Below are 20533 nucleotides of genomic sequence, written 5' to 3'. Positions count from 1 at the left end.
GTGATGGGGGAGGGGAGAAGAGTGAAAACGTGGGGAGGGCAGACTGAAGACAGAGGCTTCAGCAGTGTTACTGAGCATGCTCAGTACAAGCCAAGCACCCAATGGGGAGGGTGGGGGGACCAACTCCATCCATTCTCCTCCACACACCCATCATCTCTATTCAGGGACTGCTAAGGCACTGGAAAACTCTACATTAGCAGTTAGCTGACAGGAGCACTGTATCTAATTCCTATAGAAAAGAAAAAATTAAATTAATACTAGACCCGCTCAGCTCTAACACTAACATATTCTGACATCTTGTGGCAAGTCACTTAAGGGACACTGGTTAGCCTTAAACCTTTCTTACTTTGTTACTAACTCTGTGGAGAGCCAGACTCCGTCATGACCAGTCCTTGGCGCTGGAAGGGGAGTGGGGTCTAGTGGGCTACAGCAACAGGGCAGATACACTTCAGCTCTATATAAGAATATCAAAATGGCCATACTGGGTCAGACTAAAGGTCCTTCTAACCCAATATCCTGTCTTTCAACAGCAGCCAATGCCAAGTGTTCCAGAATGCATGAACAAAAGAGGCAGTCATCACGCTCCATCCTCTGTTGCCCATTCCCAGCTTCTGGAAAACAGTAGCTAGGGACACTATCTCTGCCCACTCTGGCTCGTAACCATTTTGATGGGCCGATCCTCCTTTAACTTATTTTGTTCTTATTAGAACCCTGTAATAGTTTGGGCCTTTCCACCGTCCCCTGGGAAAGAGTTGCACAAGTTGATTGTGAAAAAATAATTTATTTTTTGTTTTAAATCTGCTGCCTATAAATGTAATTGGAACAGCTTCTTGTGGTGTTAGAGAAGGAATAACATTTACTTATTCTATTTTTCCAAACCATTCATGATTCTTTTAGCCATCTAACATATGCCCCACCCTTTAGTCATTTCTCTTCCAAGCTGAAAAGTCCCAGTCTTGTTAATCTCTCCTTGCATGGAAGCTGTTCTTTACCCCTAATTACTTCTTTTGCCCTTTCTGTACCTTTTCCAAATCCAATATTTCTTTGTTAAGATGGGTTAACCAGATTCGCATGCAGTATTCAAGATGTGGGCGTACAATGACTTTATATAGAGGCAATATGGCATTTTGTATGATTATCTATTCCTTTCCTAATGATTCCCAATGTTGTTAGCTTTTTAGTTTTTAGACTGTCACTGCACATTGAGCAGATGTTTTCAGGGAACTATTCACAATGATTCCAAGATCTTTCTTGAGTGGTTACAGCTACTTTGTATCTATAGTTGAGATTATATTTTCCCATGTGCATTACTTTGCACTTATAAACACTGAATTCCATCTGCCTTTGTGTTGCCCAGTCACCCAGTTTTGTGAAATCCCTTTGTAGCTCTTTGCAGTCATCTTTGGATTAGTCCCTGTGCACCCCCTTTCAAGAACATTTGTAAGATTAACACAATAATCCAAATTCAGATCTCTGCAGCACAATAGTCATTCCTACTCTCTCTTCCCCCCCCCCCCCGCTTTTAAGTGGAGTACCCGGCAATGTTTTCATGATGATCTAATGATCCTTCAGTTACTGGAATGCCCAGCTTTTGTTGTTCTTAATCACCTGCCTTCCTCTTTTTGTAACAAACTCCCTGCCACAAAGGCAAAGCTGCAAGCAGCTCAAACTCTGTTGCCTTCACTCCAGCAGTTCTTAAATGCACACAGCTTAAAGAAGACCTCAAGTATGAAATCCAAGGGGTTCAAACTCAGTAGGGGGGGGGCTACTACCCTCCTAAACCCCCCATAAATGGCACTCTTGGCCCTGTCGGCAGATTTAATATAAACAAAACGAAGTACTTCACACACTGCACAGTCAAACCTGTGCCAGAAAGAGCTGCGAAAGCCAAAATAATGTTAAAAAATGTGAGAAATTCGTGAAGCTTAGAGTGGGGGAGGAAGTCCCATTGGGGGTGTTTGTCCTCTGTTTTTATAGCTTTATTCCCCTTCTTGAAAAAGATGGTCACTAGGGGCACGTCTACACAGCTGGGCTAAACTTGAAATAAGGTACGCAACATGAGCTACGCTAATTGAGTAGTTTAAGTCAAAATAGCTTATTTCGACTTTTGGCGCTGTCTACACAGTAGTTATTTCGAAATAGAGCACTTTTCCCCTGACTTCCCTTACTCCTCATACAATGAGGGTTACAGGAGTCGTAGTAAGAAGCCCATCATTTTGAATTTATTTTGAAATAATGGGCTTGCTGTGTAGACATGCGTGATGTTATTTCAGAATAACTGATGTTATTCCAAAATAATGCTGCTGTGTAGACATAGCCTGAGAGATGTGAGGGTTCTGCAGAGTCACAGAAAAGCCCTTGTAATAGAACTGAGAACTCCGTGTTTTACAGGATGGGTCTCTTCGTGGGCACGATCCTGCAAAAGTATCACTTTAAACAAGCAGTGTCCCTAAGATTGTAATGGGTTAGGTCTGTAACTAATGACTTTTCATATGGATACATCTAGAAACCATGCCAATCTCTGTCCAGCATCCTGCAGGTCTGGGTCCCCAAAGGGCTGAATGCCCTGAACTCCCATTCCCTCAGTACGAACTGAAATCTTCACCCAATAGATTCAGTGGTGCAGGATCAGCCTTTAGTACTGAATGCACAGAAAATGTCAAAGATTTCAAGACCTCATTAGCTCTGGTTTTGAGACACTTAGGTCCAGATTCTTAAAGGCATCTAAATTCCATGGAGCTTAATGAGATTTAGGCACCAAACTCCCTTTGAGGATCTCCAGGACTTAGGGCTTACTTTCAGCAGTGCAGAGCATATAAATGCCAAAGGAGCCCAATATGAGTTGCAGAAGTTCCAGCTCTGCCATCTCCCAGGGAAAGCAAATGGTCATGACTGAAAATGGTGGCCTAGATTAGTGCTAAGTATTTGCAATTCTGTTAAATTTCTTATGGTTTTGTTTTGAATTTCATTATTACCGTGAAACTCAGTGTTACAAAAGACTGCTTTATAACAGGGAAACAGTGATTAAAAAAAATGTTAGGTGATGCATCTATTAAAATGCAGTCACAGAAAAAGAACAGCTAGATGTGTTTTTTTAAAGCACTATCACAGGGCTATTTCTTTTTGCCAAGTAGCCTCTATGTTCCTATCCTATCAGACAAATGGGAAAAAAATTGTAATAAGCTACAGAGATAAAAACAGGAGAATGGTACTGTCTATATTGGGGACCAACAGAATGAACTAGTTACTAGGAAAGTCACATGGTTTGGGTTTCCTTGACAACAGTTCCCATAGAACCTGATCTCAGAAGAAGGAATCATAAAAAGACCATTGAGATTATTGATCATACCCACAAATATTTCTAACTGTGTATGATTAGAAAAAATCTGCTTGACAGGAAGCCCAATTAAAATTGCTAGCTAGTAGTTGTGTTGGATTTGTTTTGCTTGAAACAATGTCTCACCATCCAGAAAACTATAGCCGTAAAAGATTAGAAAAGCATATGCTAAATGATCTGATAAAACGTAACGTGTTTCACTAATTTCTGATATATAATTCATAATTGCCCACAGAAACCAAGGATTAAGTGTGGGTTTTTTCCCATCTGTCACGTAAAAGTGTCAAACCATGAACAGTCTTAATGTATTTGGTTAACAGTGTGTTTTTGATAATAGCACGTGTTATGGAAGAGATGATGGCAAAAAAGACATGCGCCAGGAAACTAATACGCAAGTTGAGCTGAATTGAGACCAAATGTAATTGAACTCTGAGAGATGGTTAACTGTTCTCACATGAGACTGTTTACTACACTAATTTACTTCCACTATTTACATAAGGCTTGTTTGCCTGGAGCAGAGATGACAGAAAGAGGAAGTCAACACACAGGTAATTCTGGGAAAAGATTTAGATATGACAGAAAAAGCCTGTGAGAAAACAAAAGGAGGTTTAAAGAGAAGACACTGCTCAACAAAATCTTGCAAGCTTAGAAAAAAACTGTAAAAGAATAAGGATGATCTTGTGATGAAAGCCCTACGTTAGACTCAGGAGAGTTAGACTCAATTCTCAGCTCTGCTACAAACTTCCTTTGTGACCTTGGTCCTGCTTTGGGCAGGGGGCTGGATTCAATGACTTCCCGAGGTCTCTTCCAGCCCTGGGATTCTGTGATTCTAAGTTACTTACAACCAGATCCCCAAAGGCATTTAGGCGCCTAACTCCCTTTGGATTCAGTAGGAGTTAGACACTCCACTACTTTTAGAAGATCTCATAAACTCACAGACTTTAAGATGAGAAGGGGCCATGACCGTCTAATCTGACCTCCTGCGCATTGCAAGCCACAGAACCTCACCCACCCACCCACTCTTGTAATAAGCTACCACCTTAATATCCCTGTAGTTTAGTTTACCTGTCCATAAAGTGGGAATCATCTCACCTTTTTCACAGGGCATTATGAGGATAAATTAATTAATGCCTGAACACCTCAGACTCTGTGCCATAGAATGCGATTTTCTCTCTCCTTCACACACATATGGTGTCTTCGGTGACTGTTTTTCTGTGTGTGGGGACAGACTTTCAGGCCTCTTACATATATTATAAACAAGTTCAAAACATTTATTTTCTGTTTCTTTAGCTTTTAGGGTTAAGAAATCAAGCACTCATAAATCTGGAAATGCAGATTTAAGGCTGAACTCTGCTCACAGCGTTAAGTTTTAAAATATGCATAATAATTAAATGATGCATTTAATTAACTTGAGTTATAATCATATAACATGGACTTTCTTAAATATCATGAGGTTCTGATCCTGCTTTGAGCTATCCCTACAGAGAACTTACTGCACTTTTCTTATAACAATTTGCAATAATGTTTCACAAATTTGTGTTTATTTTGCCAAACTGTGAGTTTAAAGGCTTAAAAACAAAAAGTTCAGAGAAAATCAAAACACTTCATTTTGACTCATGAAAAAAATATTTTTAAGTTCAAAATGAGTTTTCACTTCAAAATTTCCTTAACTTTATTAAAAACCGAAAAACAGTTTAAAATAGTTGAAATTGAAATGAAATGTTTCCGGCTTGTTGAAAAAACATTTTTGTTTGTCTTAAACCCAGTTTTTCTGGACTCTTTGATTTGCTGAAAAAGTTGGAAAAAATTGCTTTTAGTTGGATCCAAAACAATGTTGTTGGTGTTTTGTTTGAGCTGCCAGGAAACCAAAAAGATCTTCTGTTTGCATAGCTCTAATAATTAGTCACATACATGGATTTCTTTGTTCAGGGGAAAAAGGGAATCATTTCCCCATTCATGTCACTATTTAGCTGAATTCCTCATGTATTTTCTTTTTGCTAGGATGACACTGGTCTTAAACTTGCTGACTTTACAGTACCATCTGTGCTAATCAATTGAGTTTCTTGTAACTGAGCTTGATCTAATATAGAAACACTTTCCAAGAATAAGAAAAATCAAGCCACTTCTGCCAGTGATATTAATATCACCATATAAGACATACCTTGACAGCAAACCCTAGGTGTGGTATATCGTTCTACAACTACTGTAATGTGGGCATCTCAGGAACCTGCTACTCACACAACCTGGATAACTGCCAACAGGCAGCTGGGTGCGTAAAGCTACAAGTCCATTAGCGGAAGGGCTAGTTGCTTCTTCTAGAAGCGTGAGGTGGGGCTGTCTAAAAAGAGCTGCTGGAAACATCCTGTTGGCTGTGGGCTCTGTGTGCTTCTGTCTGAATCACAGTTGGAATTAAACTGTGCACGTTTTCCCCGGTTCAGGCAGCTGTAGGGTGACCAGATGTCCTGTTTTTAAAGGCCCCCCTTGTCACTTTTCCAGCCAGCACTGGCTGCTTGCTGCAGTGGCAGGTGAGTGCAGGCAGATAGTGGCGGGTTACATGTTGCATCTGCTGCCCACCCATCAGCCCTTTACATGCACTCTCCCACCCCACTGTCCTTTCTCTGCTGTGCCCCTTCACACCTATATTCCCCCCCAGCACTGAGTCCTGGTCCCAGCCCTGTGCAGAGAACCAGCCTCTTGCCAAATCATTCAGCTCCCCAACAGCCTAGCTGGCAGGCTCCCCCCTTTCCCCACTGTCTCTGGCTGGGCTGGCAGCTGTAGGAAATTCAAGACCACCTAGCCTGGGATGCTGCACAGGAGGAGCCAAGCCATGCATGTGCCAGAGCCCCGCACAGTGCTGGCACAAGGAAGAGTCTCTATCCCTCAAGATAAGCTCTGCAGGGGCGGGGAGGAAACTTTTCCCAACCTGTTTGTGTAACCCAGGGTCTCCAACCGTTTTAAGCATGAGATCACTTTTTTAATTTCAGTGCAATCCAAGATCTACCTCAAACCCAAATGCCTTTGCCCCACCTCTTTTGTGACCCTTCTCCAAGACCCCTCCCCTGCTCACTCCAATCTCCCTTCCTCCCCCATCCTCCCTCCCTTTCACCAGGCAGGGGCAGTGAGTTGGGGTGCTAGCTCTGGTCTTCGATTAAGGGATTTGGAGTGTGAGAGGGGCTCTGACCTGACCTTGGGGCAGACAGTTGGGATGTAGGAGGGGGTTCTAGGTGCAGGCAGTGCAGGGAGGGGCAGCTGAAGTCCTGGCACTTGGTAGCCTCTTGGCCAAACCAGTCAAGATCCCCTGTCAGAGGCTCCAAGATCTACCAGTAGATCCCGATCGACTGGTTGGTGACCACTGGTGTAACCCATACATCCAGTGGGTGTGGTTCACTGCCCCATGTAGTGGCACTTAGACCACTTACAGCAAGAGATAAGAATGAGTGAGCTCTAGAAGGTGTGGCCAACCTGCGACTTGTGAGCCGCATTCAGCTCTTCAAAGAGAAAATTGTGGCTCCTGCACCCGCACTGGGGGGCTTTTTTTGTTTTGTTTTGCTCAACAACTTTTTTCCCTCGGCTCTTTGCACTGTATCCACCACTATTTTGGCTCTTCATCTGTAACGGGTTGGCCACTCCTGCTCTACAGCCTAAGCTGAGAGCCAGCGGGTTTTATAGCTCAAGGTGCAGAGGCTCCTCCACTAAGCTCCAGAAGTCCTAGATTCAAATCCGCCTGCAGGTGGGTACGTTTGCACCCTCAACCTTGCAGGGGCCCCTGGGCAACCTCTTCACATGCTGCCTCCACCCTAGGTGTTAAGTTGCCTTTCTGTGGGCAGGAAGGAGCAAGCAGCTTCTAGCCAACCGGTGAGTTTGGAGGGAAGGGGGAAACGAAGAGGAGAGAAGACACAATCTCTGCAAAGACATGGGTCAAGCCATCCCTGCCCCCCACTCCATCCCTCCAGGGTCCTTCCTACGGGAGGTGGGGCTTGGAGCAAATCCAGCCCCACCAGTGCCCCAGGCTGGACCTGGAGCAACCTGCCCACCACTAGGCCCTGCACTGCTTTACTACCTTCCCCCGAACCCTGCCCCTGCTCTGCCCCCTCCCCGAAGCAATGCAAGCTGGGGGATTATGGAAGGCCTGGTGCAGGGCAGCAGCAAGGGCTGGCCAACCCACATTCTCTCTGTGGCAGCAGGAGCCAGAACGGCCCGGCAGCCGGTTCCACCCTACCCCACTGCCCTCTCCCAGACTGTCAGGCCCCACTTTTCTGGGGCTGAGGTGCTCTGTCACTGTGAAGCTGAGCACAACAGGCTGGGAGAGGACGGGGAGGGGCAAAGCAGAGCAAACTGCTGGGTTGCTTCCACTCCTGCCGCAGTGGTGAGCATGGGAGTTGGGATGGCAGCGAGGATCAGCTCATGTCAGGCCTCCATAACTGCCCAGGCCACCTTGGCACCTGTCTATAGGACAGTTGAGGAGGCCGCTGTAAGGCCTCCCAAAGCAGGGACCTGAGGCGGCCATGCTGAACCGTACTATGGATGGGATGGTCCTGTCCACCACCAATGGCTAAAAGCAGCTCCTGTCTTTTCCCTCTTGTACAGCGCAGAAAGGCTGCTGCTGGCCATCTTCTGGTTTGAACCCTCATAGAAATCTGTGACCCTGTATTCCCCCCAGCACGTTGCCTCGAGAAAACATAGCACCAGGTACCAGGAGAAGTGGGCTTGTCTCAGGGAGCTCAGCCAGGCATGGAGAACACTGGACCTGGAGGGTTGGGTTAGGTCAGTCGGCCACTCCCAGCCCGGTGTGAGAGAGGGGAGAGGTGACACACACACGGCCATGTAAACATTAACCATAGGAAGGTAAATAAAGACTCCAGCTTCTCAGTATTTCTTTTTAACAGGGGCTCAGCCAACTTGATGTTAATTTGAACATTTGTGCTGTGTAGTGGTTTTGAGTGCTGTTGAACTCACTTGAATATGAATAATTTTACCAGGGGTCCTGTATTCAGCACAGGGAAACATGGTCAGCCTAGGCAGTTGCCATGTGAACAAACATGGCAAAAGCTGCACAAAGAATAATTAATGCTGACCTGTGTTGCCATGTCTTCACTGCTACTATTATCTATGCATTCTGGATTAAAACTAGCATGGGAGTGCCTACCTGTGCGATAGTTATAGTTTAATTTATAGTGTAGACATACCTTCAGGCAATTATTCTTATTTCAAAACATTTGGTGCTTGTAGATCCTTTTCATTCCAGAATGCTCTATGCAAGTGAAACCCAGCATGCTCTCAGGTGGAAGGCGGCAATCAATTGTATAGTACAGCTGTAACTTTATAGTGCATGTTACATTCTTCCCTACACATAGGGGATTTCAAGTCTTAACTATTTCCTTTCAGTTAAGGAACACAAAGAGCAATAGTAAAGTCCTCTCCATGAGAGAAAACATTTTCCTCCTCTGGACTTCAGTGTGTAGGAGCAGCTAAATACCAGGGACGTGTTCAATTTTAAAAACAATGTACACAGTAAACAGAACCATAACTTACACAACAGAGTTGAGGGGAAATTTTATCTAAAGATAGCACAGGCAATTCCCTGTGCATACAAAAGTACTGGATGCTTTTTATTTTTAATTAGATAAGAAAACAAGGCACTTCTATCAACTTCATATCTTTTCTCTTTGTCGTGTCTCATTTGATCAATTATGAAATTCCAGGGACTGTTTTTGGAGGGAGGAGCCAGAACATATTATAGTTTGGCTTTTCTCCAGCTGACAGCCCATAAAGGGCTGTACAGTGGTGAGGGCAGGACAAAGAGGCCAACCAGCGGGAGAGAGCTATTTTTCTGACTACAGGGCCAGATACCCCTAGGCTGTGTCTATACTGGGCCACTTATTCCGGAAAATCAGCCGCTTTTCCGGAATAAGCTGCGAGCTGTCTACACTGGCCCTTGAATTTCCGGAAAAGCAATGACGCTCTACTGTACAAAATCAGCCGCTATTCCGGAAAAACTATTCTGCTCCCGTTCGGGCATAAGTCCTTATTCCGGAATGCTGTTCCGGAAAAGGGCCAGTGTAGACAGCCCAGTAGTCTTTTCCGGAAAAAAGCCCCGATCGCGAAAATGGCGATCGGGGCTCTTTTCCGGAAAAGCGCGTCTACATTGGCCACAGATGCTTTTCCGGAAAAAGGGCTTTTCCGGAAAAGCAGCCTGCCAATGTAGACGCTCCTTTTCCGGAAAAACTGAAAACGGAATAGTATTCCGTTTTAAGCAGTTCCGGAAATTCATGCCAGTGTAGACACAGCCCTAGTGTCCTTCCTGGAGTTGGAATGGAATTACCTGTGTGTTGACGTGCTCTTTCTGCCATCTCTGCTTCAGGCTTAACAAAACTTGTACAAATAATGGAAATAAATTAGTGTAGTAAACATTCCTATCTCTGTGCCACTAACTTCTATGGAAGAAGAACCCTGTGGGCCAAACCTGCTACTGCTTTCAAAGGAACAACAGTGACTTTGTACAGTACACCAAAACCTTTTTACTGTGGTTATAAGACTTGATTCAAAGCTCATTGGAATAATGGGAAGTCTCCTACTGATTTTTGGTGAGCCTGAATCAGGAACATAGTGAGCTCACCCCACAACAAACTTGTCATTTATGAAGATTCTTGGCAGCATAAATACTTCCAAAGCAACCAGTTAACATATTAAATAGTGCATCATTGTGCTAAATATGCATCTAGGAAGTTGCACTGTCATCCCAACTACATGCTGCTTGCTTTGCTTTCCAGCATGCACATGGCATGCTGTCTCCCAGCCCCATCAAGATAAGAATATGATCTCCATGATGTGAAGTACGCTTCACATGCATCATCCATTCCATGTACAGCCATGAGCCTGTTTTACATCATTGGGGTTGAAAATTCTGAAAAGATCTTCAGACCCCTAGACCTCCCTACCTTTGGAGCCCCCTTTGTCCTTCCTGTCTGTGTGTGTGGGGGGGGGGGGGCTGGAACCCCCAACTGCCTTATGATCTGGGCCCCCCTAGTCCTTCCTTTGTTCCAAGGGTGCCAGGTTCATCTATTGCCAAGCTTCTGGTATCTACTGGAGGAGCCCCCCAACCTTCCTACAGTCTGGGCCCCCCTTATCTGTACTATGGCCCAAGGGTTCCAGGTCTCCTAGAGCATGGAGTAAGCCTACTCTCTGGATGTCTTGGAGAAGAGAGGTGGCAGTGATAGCCATAGGGTAAGTAGCTGTGCCATGGCTCAGAATTTCCCCTTTGTGAATGATGCTTTTAATTAACGGCTATCATTAGACGCCTCTGTTCACATTTAAAGGGATACTGCTTCAAAATTAGATGTTGGAAACAAGTGCTTTGTATGTTGTGAATAACAGCTCTTTAGATTATTAAAGTGAACCTGCTTTTAAAATCCAACATATACTTCCCTCTTTATGTACTTTGTTTTCAGATGTGTTTATAGTTGGTTTTACTTTCTGCATAAAATTGGTGTAGTTCAGCATTGTCCACTGTCACAATTTTATCAGACGTGTTCTGAATCCTAGCGGCTCCAATTGAAAGATGAAAGAATCTCAGCTTTTGTTCTGTAAGTGTCTCCCTCTCATAATTAGGGAGGAAAAGCGTGAAGCACGTGCTTCCTAAAGGCTCAGAAAACAAAAGATTTAAAAAAAAATCCTATTTTTTTTTTTTTTAAATCTCATGGTTTATAACCGTCTCACGATTTGGGGGGCCTGGCTCGTGACTTGTTCAAGTGAGGATGGCAAAAATGGGAGTTGTATGAGCTCTGTGAAGACAGATTCAGTGACCCCATCCCTTGCTATTTGTAGCAGGCATGGAACCTATCTCTGTGGCATAAACTGAATGCGGACACCTCCTTTTCTGCATGGTTCTTCCACCCATGCCTGCTGCAAATGTGAAGTTTTGATGGTGTGTTGGGTCTCCTGTAGGCTCTCTGCAAACATGCTTAGATATCATGTTGATGGGGACCATGGGAGTGTCTAAATAGCTCTGGATATTCTGTTTGGATAATATCATCTATTTATGACAAGATAGCACTCTGCTTTCCATCACGGTCTGGTTATGTTCATATCCTGGTAGTTGACCTGTATGTGGAGAAAACTTAGGCATTTATTGTCAGTTATTTTTATTATGGCAGTGACCCCAAGCAACACAGCCGCTGTTGACTTTTGTTTTTACTGGTGGCTGTTTTTGAATAGGGGTGTATGAGTACTGGGCATATGCGGAGGGGGGGCTCTGCCAGTTTTGGGGGAAGCTATTGGACAGCTGATCTGTGGCCAGCCCTGGGACCTGCTGAACACCAGCGGTTCATGGGTGCTGAGCACCCCCTATTTTTTTTTCAGTGGTTGTATAAGCACTAGAGTACCATTGAGTCGATGCCTATGCCAAACAAAGAATAGGGCACATTGCACTAGGAGCCATACAAATAACAGAAAGGCATTCTTGCTCCCTTCCCCTAGATGGCTATCTCTAGCATTAGACAATGTGCCAACAGGGGACTAACCCAACAAATGCAGGGAAACAGTCATGGTGACTTCAGTAGTCATAAGTGGCAACCAGATTTGCAGGCATCACAGAAATAGTAACTCATTTGGGGATAAAGCTGTGACCTCAGATTGTGTTCTCAGAATTGGTCTGTTTCCCATAATTGTACTATTACTTTCTGTGTGCCTGGGAACACCCTAAATTACATAGGCAAATGGACGCATTTCTAATCCACTCCTTAGAATTGAGCAAACCTGAGGAAACTTGCTTGGTTAACATTTAATTCATCTAATAATGAGGCAATAGGTGAGAGTTCAAAACTACTTAGCTACTATATATTCTTCACCCAGTCAATTACAGAGCTGTATAGAACAAGTATATTTAACAGGGCCTGTACAGATTTATGATCTACAGCTGGCTGCATTTCCCTCACTGGTAGTAAAACCAGGGAGGTGACAAGTCCATCTTCTCCATCCCTTTTGTTAGCTTGGGGCTTTACTCCTATAGCACTGTATGATATAGCACTGCTCTCATTACCACAGCATAGTGAGCACTCTACTAGTGACTTAAGCAACGTCTCCTGCACAGGCAAGTTCTATTGTGCCAGAGGCACAGAGTGGTTGACCACAGTCTGTATCCTGTAATTTTAAGTGATTTCTTAGGGTACGTTTAGACTACAGACTTTTGTCGACGGAAGTTTTGTCGACAGATACTGTCGACAAAGCTTCTGTCAACAAAGAGCGTCTAGACTACATTCAGTTCTGTCGACAAAGCAAGCTGCTTTGTTGACAAAACCCTGTAGTCTAGACACAACCCTAGATGCAATAACACCTTCTGTTGACAGAACTCTGTCAACAAAAGGTGTTATGTCTCATAAAATGAGGTTTACCAGCGTCGACAAAACTGCTGAGTTCTGTCGACATTATGTCGACAGAACTCAGCGGTAGTGTAGACGCAGGTATAGTTTTGTCGACAAAAGTCCACTTTTGTCGACAAAACTCTGTAGTCTAGACACATCCTTAGTTCTTCGAGTGGTGTCCCTGTGAGTGCTCCACTGTAGGTGTCGGGTCATCCTGGCGCCGCAGATCGGAGTTTTCTTGAGCAGTGGTCAGCTGAACCGTGCATGTGATGCACGCACCTTATGCTGTTCGCGCTCTTTTGAGCTCTCGCGCGGTCCGGCTCCTGCCAGTTCCTTCTCCACCGCCCACGGTTGCAGACGAGCAAGCCTTCTCTCCTTAGGAAAATCCTGTCAGGAATAGAATAGTTAGTTGTTTAGTCTTGTAGTTCGTTAGAGTTACAGTTTTTTATGTGTCTAGTTGTTACAGTTCGTTTTAAAAAAATTCATTAGCTTTAATATATCGTGCAATTAGCCATGCCAGGCTCTCCCAGTTTTAAGAAGTGCACCACATACCATGATGCATTTCCAGCTTCAGACTGTCATGTCGAGGGTATCAAGCGCCTTGGTGCGGCTCATGTGCCTCAAAAATGTGTCCACTGTGCCAAGTTGACAGTTAGGGCTCCTAAGGACAGGGAGAGGAGATTTAAAATGTTTTTATTAGACAAAGCGCTTCCGCCACCGGAGCATTCTCATACAGTTTTCACTCCACGGTCTCCTAGAGCGGAGAAAAGAAAAGCCATTTTGCCACAGTCGGCTCCAGCTCAAAAAAGAGCTTTGCCAGCTCGGTCTTTACCTTCAGTGCGAGTGAGTGTTGGTGATAAGCCTGGTATGTCAGGCTCAGTAGCACCCAAACATAAGTCACTTACGAAGCTGAAATCACGACAAAAATCTACAATGGTAACATCAACGGTTGTAACAGTCTGATGCTCGGCACCACCAGCAATGGCACTGTGTACAATGGTACAGACAACATCGCCTTCCGTGTCGGAACCGTCAACAAATGTACTTACGACTTCGGCATAGACGACCTTGGCACCGGCCACACATGCTGACAACCTCAGTACCAACCAGCGTGGCACTGATCACTTCGGCACGGGTATCTTCAGCACTATATGTTTCGTCCAGCCCTCTGGTGCCGAAGAAAGCACCTCACAAATCCACCTCTGTGAGATCAGCCAGCCTGGAACCACTCACATTCTAACCGGCACCACCTTCCACATATTATCCTCAAATAACAACGGATAACAGGGGTGGCATCCCACGTGAACAAGCTAGGCATTATGCACCTAGGTCCTGTTTATCACCATCCCCTTATACAAGATACCTACCTCGCTCTCCTCCTCCTTCTTCCAAGGGATCACCATGCTCACCCCGTTCCCTGCACCTACCAATGCATCATCAGGTGTACTACTGGAGCAGCATGTCATCTTGGCACATTTCACCAGTCCAACTTGACCACAGACAACATAGTCCAACATACTACAGGTATTACTCTCAACATCACTCAACTCATCATCGCTACCATCACTCATCACATCCTTGCTGCCTCCTGTGCTCCCTCAGGCTATGTTTAGACTGCAGGTTTCTTTTGGAATTCAGAGCTGTGTTCAATGCATGCAAGCATTTCGTTACACACATTCAAGGCGCAAACATCAAAATATTGACCAACTACATATCAATGATGTACTACATAAATTGCCAGGGAGGTGCTTGTTCTCATGTTTTATGCACAGAGGCAGTCCGATTATGGAACGGGTGCATATAAAACAAAACTACCCTCATAGCATCATACTTACCAGGAGTAAACAATATCATAGCAGACAACCTCAGCAGACACTTTGCCCCGGACCACGAATGGGAACTGCACCCTTGGGTCCCCCGATCCATCTTCCAATGATGGGGTACACCGGAAATCGACTTATTCGCTTCCTGCATAAACAAGAAGTGTTGCCATTATTGCTGCCAAGCAGGCATCAGACCGTGGTCTCTAGGAGAAGCCTTCCTTCTCAGTTAGAAGGGTCCCCTCTTATATGCATTTCCCCCTATCCTACTCATTCCCAAGGTGTTGGAGAAGATCGCCAGAGACTGTGACAGTTATTCTCATAGCACCATTTTGGGCACGACAGATGTGGTTTCTTTGTCTGTATCTGATGTCTCCTCAGCCTCCCTACTACCTTCCAATTCAGCACAATCTTCTGACTCAGAACAGGGGATCCTTACTCCACCCACAGCCACCTCATCTCCACCTAACAGCATGGCTCATTGTTGGTTCCACCAGGCAAAAACTACAGTGTGCTGACCAAGTAAAACAGGTATTTTTACGCAGCAGAAAACAATCTGCCTGAACCACTTACCTTCATAAGTGAAGTAGATTCCTCTCCTGGTGCTCTAACAAGACCCCAGCACAGCACCATTACATACAGTTTTGGACTACATGCTGTCCCTAAAGGACACTGGATTATCCCTTTCCTCTTTAAAGATGCATCTATCAGCCATCACTGCCTTGCACCAACCAGTTGAGGGGTGGTCAGTTTTCGCTCACCCCACCACAAAGAGATTTATAAAGGGCCTTTCCAACCTATACCCACCATGCAGGCTACCACCACCATCATGGAACTTAGAAATGGTTCTGGACACACTTCGAACCTCTAGCTACTTGTCCACTGTCAATGATGACACTAAAGGTACTTTTTCTGTTGGCAATTACTTCTGCTTGCAGAGTTGGTGAGTTAGCACCCTTGATGGCGGCCTCTTGTACTCTGAGTGGAGCATAGGTCATCTACAAGTCTGCTCCATTTCACTCTGTCTTGAGACACAACTTCTAGCTGACTCCAGGAGTACCCCAGTTGTTGTCCTTCAATCTCAGTAGATCTTCTTCACGTTGTCTGAGGTCTTCCTCTTTTGTGTTTTCCTTGTGGGTTCCATGCAAGAGCTTGATGGCCTATGGTGGATGATGGTTTTCTGAGAGTATGGCCTAGCCATCCCCACTTTCTTCTTTTGATTTGAACATCAAGTGGTTCTTGTCCTGCTCTGTTCCAAAGCTCCTCATTTGTGACAGTCTTATCATTTGATGGGAAGGATGTACCTCAGGTATCTGTTTATGAATGTCTGTAGCTTGTGATTTGAAGACTTTTTAGTGTGACAGGTCTTGCATCCATACAAGAGCACACGCTTCACATTTGGGTTGAAGATTCGCAGTTTCGTCTTCACAGATATTATTTGTGAACTCCATATGGGAGGAAGAGTCTTGACTGCAGCTGTTGCTTTCCCTATCCTAGCACTGATATCCGTGTCTGTTCCTCCGTCTCTGCCCATAATACTCCCCAAGTAAATGAACTGCTCCACATCTTCCAGGTCATCCCCTCCCAGTGTGATGGTGGTGTTGTTGGACTAGTTAATCCTCATTGTCTTGGTTTTTCCTTTGTTAATGCTCAGTCCAATCATTGAGGCAGTTTTGTCTAGTGTTGCGACCTTTTCTTCCATGCTTTCATGTTGGTGTGAACATGAACATTTCATGATGGTGGCTCCACTGTACACTCCTTTTAATAGACAATGTCGTATTACGTCTACATTCTTCCTTTGTTCCTAAGATTTGTTCTGACTTTCACATAAACAAACCCATTGTAGTCCCTAAGCCACCCATTCTACCCTAAGCCACACTCCATGACAAAGGATGCAATATCTTATTTGTTGGATGTACGCAGAGCTCTTGCATCCTATATAGAAAGGACCCGATCTTTCTGCAAGTTGGATCATTTGCTCATCTCTACAGTGGACCGCAATAAGGGATATCTACTATCGTCACAACACATCTCCAAACTCCTAGTCTCCTGCATTACACAATGTTATATTTTAAGGAATAAACCACTAGCTCAAACACTTAGAGCACACTCAACAAGGGTAGTGGTGACTTCTACAGCCTTTCTTCACAGGGTTTCCCTCAAGGACATCTGTAGAGTGGCTACATGGCCCACCAATGACACTTATGAAGCACTATGCAATCTTGCAGGCTCAAGCCAAAGACATTATCGTGGCCTCCACAATACTATCAACCACTGTCAAACCATAAATCCAAGGCCCACCTACCGCTTACACTGAGTATTGCTGCACATTCACCTACAGTGGAACACCCACAGGGACACCACTTGAAGAAGAAGAGGAAGTTACTCACCTTGGTGCAGTAACGATGGTTCTTCGAGATGTGTGTCCCTGTGGGTGCTCCGCTACCTGCTCTACTCCCAGTCTTGGATTCGTTTCCTTAATATCTTCCAGATACTGGGGCAGACTGGTGGGAGCCGGACCACAAGAGAGATCAAAAGAGCACAAATGGCGCAAGGCGCGTGCCACACGTGCATGGTCTGGTTGACCACCGCTCAAGAAAACTCTGATCTGTGGTGCCAGGACGACCCAACACATACAATGGAGCATCCACGGGGGGACACATCTCAAAGAACCGTCATTACTGCACCAAGGTGAGTAACTTCCTCATATTGTTGGTCTAGACTATTAAGTGCCTTGAAAATAAAGACTTGCTAATTGTTGGAAGCATTATCTGGCTAATCCCTGAGCTATTGACCTTCAGAGTGTGCTGTAAGTGCCAACACTTCTCAGAAAAGTAATTGGAAGGTCTGAGTATGTTTGTTTTTTATTTAACTTGGAGAGGAAAGATGATGTCTAAAGTTCTGGGCTATGACTTAAGAGGGTTAGGTTCAATTCTTGGCTCTGCAACAGATTTGAGCAAGTTTAATGTTTTGTATGATTTTTTTGTATGAGATGAAAAAACAGAGGGGTCCAAGAGATTTTAATGTCTTTTAATTTTACAAATACAAATAAACGAGTAAACAATATTTCAACACAGCATATTTCCCAAAGCAGTGAGATGGAGGAAGAGGTGGAAAATAGGAATGTCATATATCCTCCCAGCAATGTTAGAACATAAGAACGGCCATACTGGGTCAGGCCAAAAGTCCATCTAGCCCAGTATCCTGCCTTCTGACAGTGACCAGTGACACATGCTCCAGAGGGAATGAGCAGAACAGGTAATCATCAGGGGTATGTCTACGCTATAGGATAAGGTCGAATTAAGATACACAACTTCAGCTACATTATTTGTGTAGCTCAAGTCAAATTACCTTAATTCGACTTTTGGTGCTGGCCACACTACAGGAAGTTGAAGGGAGAACACTCTCCCTTCAACTTCCCTTATTCCTCGTGGAAGTAGGACTACCAGCATTGACTAGAGTGCCCCTCTCAGTTCAAATTAGCATGTCTTTGCTAGACCCACTAATTCAAACCCTGGAAGATCGAAAGCAAAAGCGTCCATCTTCTCTGTAGTGTAGACATACCCCTAATGATCCATCCCCATTGCCCATTCCTGGCTTCTGACAAACACACTAGCTAGGATACCAACTCTGCCCATCCTGGCTAATAGCCACTGATGGACCTATCCTCCATAAATGTATCTAGCTCTTCTTTTTAACCCAATTATAGTCTTGGTCTTCACTCTGGCAAGGAATTCCACAGGTTGACAGTATGTTGTTGTGTGGAAATATTTCCTTTTGTTTGTTTTTAAACCTCCTACCTATGAATTTCACATGGTGATCTCTAGTTCTTGTGTTCTGGGAAGGAATAAATAATTCATCTTTATTCACTTTCTCTTTACCAGTAAGATTTTATAGACCCCTATCATATCTCACCTTATTCGTCTCTTTTCCTAACTGAAAAGTCCCAGTCTTATTAATCTCTCCTCAGGTGGCAGCCATTCCGTATCCTCATCATTTTTGTTGTCCTTTTCTGACCTTTTCACAATGCTGATATCTTTTTTGAGATGAGGCAACCACATCTGCAAACAGTAGTCAAAATGTGGGTATACCATGGATTTGTATAGAAGCAATAAGAAATTATCTGTCTTAGTCTCTATTCCTTAATGATTCCCAACATTGTTTGCTCTTTTTTCAGGGTTAAAAAAGTGTTAAGGGCTTGTCTTTTGGAAATGTATCAAAAGAGCTTTTATTCTGGATTAATTATTCCAAACGTGTCCAAATGGGGGTTAAATAGTTTTTCCAGGATAGCTATTTGGGCAACTTTCCAACTGTTAGACAAGTCTTAGCAGAGGTTCTGAAAGAAAATCCCCTGTGCAGCAGGAAAAAGGAAGATAAATGAAATCAAGGCTCTGACTATCCAAGACTAAGCATTGGAAATCTCATGTTAACCTCTTTCAAGTTTACTCAATTTGGGTTGAGAAAAATATCACAGTGTCTTCTTCCAGCAATGAATAGGCTGAGATGATGAACTTTATGATTTCAGGGATAACTTTTCCAACCGTGTGTGACTTTTGAGAGGTCTTTTCAAAGGGAGACAGCTGGTCTCTGGCTTCATACCCAACCCCATACTCCAATCATGTAGTAATTCCAGGCCAGTCTCAGAATGAACTAGTTCCTACACTTCAGAAGGTAAATTACAATACATTCACAACGTGTGTCTAAGGGGCTGTACTAAATCCCTGCTTGGGCAAGGAGTGTATGGGGCTGGGAGGACGAGAAGTTTTAAATTTAAACCAGCTTCTTACTCTCCCCGCCCCGATCCTGGGGGCTGATAGGTTCAGCGGCCAGAAGCATTGCAAGAGGCCACTGCTCCCAAGCAGGCGCTGCGGCGTCGGGCAGCGTGTGCATTTGACATTGTACAATGGGAGCTGCTCTTACGGGATAAATGTTGTGAAGCAAAACTGCAGGAGAGTGCATGATGGGGGGGGGGCTCTGGGGGTGCACGACACGAGTCTGCAGGTGTCCCTTTCTCCGGGGAGGGGGGGGGTCTGAGGTAAGCCCCGCCCCTTCCTTAAGTAAACCCCTCCCCCTCCTGGCCGGCCGCTGCTGCTGCTGCTGCCGCCGCAGGTGCCGCCGGCGCCTCCCCGCTCTCAGCCGCCGCGCGCGCGGACCTGGCAGCAGGTAGGTGGCCCTGGCGGGTGGCTGAGCCGGGCAGGGGAGCCACGCGCGCGCGCTGCTGGGGCTGTTCAGGGCTCAGAGCACCCGCCCGCCTCGCCCCACCCGCTGCCATTGTCTGGCGCCCGCCGCACTAAGGCGGGCACAGCAGCGGCTCTTCCCGGTGGCCCCCCCCCCTCCCTCCGCGCGCCGTCTCCTTCCCCTGGGCAGCCCTGCAGTGCCGCGTGCTCCGGGCGCGCTGCTCGGGTGGGAGTGGGAGCGCGCGCCCCCCGGGCTTGACCGCTCCCGCGCGTGGGACACTGCTGCTGAGCGGGACCCTGGCGCGGGGGGGGGGGGGGGCGCATCCTGCTGGTGTGGGTCGCCCGCTGCCCCTTGCAGGGCTGCACGGGGAACATTGCCAGGAGCCTTCCCGGGCACTCCGCACAGCCTGGCTGGCCCCGGGCTCTGGCAGGCAGAGCCGGGGGGTGTAGGCTTCCCGTGGGAGCGGGGGTTGGGGTCATTCCTACCACGAAGCCAGCTGAACATGTCTGTGCCAACGCACGCAGTCCAAAAGCCCACGGCGAGGAGGAGGAGAGGATGCTAGAGGGGAGGTGGGCGGGTGGGGAAGGGCAGAATCATTTTGGCACATACAGTTTGGAGGCTTCATTGTGCAATTTTAGTTAGGTCAGTAGAGTGAGGGAGATGAGTCATAAAACCCCAATCCTGAAAGTTGTGCCATGTGAGACTGATGCAAAATCTTGCTGAGGTTTTGCGTGGGTGCTGAAATCTGCCTGGTGGGGAACAGCTTTCAGGATCTAGATAACCACCTGCTTATGCCGTTATTCGGTATGTCATCCTGCATTAATTTGCTGTGATGTACT

The 20533-nt window shown here is 45.5% G+C and overlaps 1 protein-coding gene and 1 long non-coding RNA gene across 9 annotated transcripts in view; one reads left to right on the top strand and one right to left on the bottom strand.

Moving 5' to 3' along the window:
* Positions 1 to 20533, top strand: part of TMEM150C (transmembrane protein 150C) — an 81235-nt gene that overhangs the window by 12743 nt on the left and 47959 nt on the right. The window contains exon 1 of one of the 8 annotated variants that reach the window (XM_075929488.1): positions 19556 to 19679. The exons of 3 other annotated variants lie outside the window; for them this stretch is intronic. The gene's annotated coding sequence lies outside the window, so the exon portion shown is untranslated. Of the gene's footprint in view, positions 1 to 19555; positions 19680 to 20533 lie in introns of those variants that run through there. 4 more of the 8 variants (XM_075929482.1, XM_075929487.1, XM_075929483.1 and 1 more) reach the window with 4 other exon arrangements.
* On the bottom strand, positions 12864 to 20529 carry LOC142829528 (uncharacterized). Its single transcript, XR_012903984.1, has 3 exons — positions 20180 to 20529; positions 14532 to 14664; positions 12864 to 13083 (listed from the first exon to the last, which is right to left on the bottom strand). It is a non-coding gene; the product is annotated as an uncharacterized LOC142829528 (long non-coding RNA).

This window comes from Pelodiscus sinensis, chromosome 5 (assembly GCF_049634645.1).
Source record: "Pelodiscus sinensis isolate JC-2024 chromosome 5, ASM4963464v1, whole genome shotgun sequence".
NCBI classification, from domain to species: domain Eukaryota; kingdom Metazoa; phylum Chordata; order Testudines; family Trionychidae; genus Pelodiscus; species Pelodiscus sinensis.
The sequence above is the reverse complement of the archived record's forward strand: the minus strand, read 5'-3'. Positions and strand labels throughout refer to the sequence as shown.